The sequence below is a fragment of the Anneissia japonica genome, unplaced genomic scaffold, assembly GCF_011630105.1.
Source record: "Anneissia japonica isolate Jap-2015-1 unplaced genomic scaffold, ASM1163010v1 scaffold256_len832006_cov191, whole genome shotgun sequence".
Classification (NCBI taxonomy): Eukaryota; Metazoa; Echinodermata; class Crinoidea; order Comatulida; family Comatulidae; genus Anneissia; species Anneissia japonica.
In genome coordinates, this window is record NW_022691310.1 from 823,032 (window position 1) to 824,534 (window position 1,503).

The following is a 1,503-nucleotide window of genomic DNA, read 5'->3' on the forward strand; positions in this document are numbered from 1 at the left end:
ACCTTTAGAACACATCCGTAACCGACCGCGCCATTCATGCGAAGTGCACTATTACGGTAGTGGTAAATGGCAGTAATGTACAGTCCTTGCTAAAACCCCTGATTTGTTTTGTAGGTGAGGGGAACCCTGGGTCCAACTTTGAAATGGGAGATGAACGTTTGTGGGAAATCCCCTCTAGTTTATGTGTACAAAATTTGTTGCACGTCCGTTCGAAGCGGGCGACGCTGGACGCTTTTAAAGTTTGAAAGCCCTGTTTTGTTTTGTAGGTTTAGGGGAACCACTTTCCGCCATGCAGTTTTCCCCAGATCTTCCCACGGTTTATCATAATGTATTTTCCCTCACGATTTTACCCTTTATTGTTTTATTATTCAATATTACTTGTAGTTTTAAAGTAGAACCTACCAGTAGTTGCTTTTATGTTTGCTTTTTTTTTTTTAGTTTGCATCCGGGTACACATAATGTTAAGGAAAAAAACAGGAAATCTCTGTTTAACACGCTTGTTCTTTTGGCCTTCATATCACACCTATTACTGAGTGCTTCTATATCTTTTAATGCTGACGATCAGACGAAAGGCTTTTGTTGAAACTACAAAGCGATCATTGTCAACAATGAATTGGATATCTTCCAAAGAATAGGCGAAGAGAACACAATCATAAGCAAATACTAAATCAAGCAGTAATTTATCTTTGGAGATTAAAGATAACAAATATATTGGTGAAAGTGATGACAATGAAAACAAAAGTCAAGTTGACGTATTTTTGGAACATAATTTATTAAACACGAATATTTCGTCCACTCCTCTGGACTTCATCAGCGTGAGTGATATACATTAAAGATACTTAGCTACAAGTTGCCTGAAATTTAATTGGCCTATCAACAAAGCATGGGCGGTACTAAAACTTAATGCGAAATAAACAAAATTAGTAAATAAGAATTAACTAGAGAGCTGAGTTGTTATCTAAAGTAAGAAAGCTTACTAGCAAAGACAATGTCTTAATGCTGAGTATAGATAAACAAAAAGGAATGAGAAAGCAGATAATGGCTGTTCCCACGATATGCTGAATGTGAGGGGATGGCTTCTAAACAAATAGAGAAATAAGATATAAGCAGGAAATGGAAAATTATAAATAGGTAAAATAAAGCATTATATGGATAAAAATATGGAACAGGAATATAAAATATGATATAAAATAAATATATAGTGAAGTCTGTAGCATACTCAAAATAAATATACAGGAAATGAAATAGGGCTGGAGTAAACAAAGTATAGGCTTGTTTAATTAATATCTTTGATGAATGTATATTCACTGGCAAAGCCCATGTCCTTATTAAGACCTTTTTTGTGGGTTTTTAGGCGGAGAATCCAACGGATTTCCGCACTACGTCTTTCTTTGGTAGATATGAAATTACTTTGTAGAATAATAAATCGCATGTCACTGGCATTATGATTAGGTAGACTGAAATGAGCTGCAACAGATTTGCTCATGTCTTTGCGTCTAATAG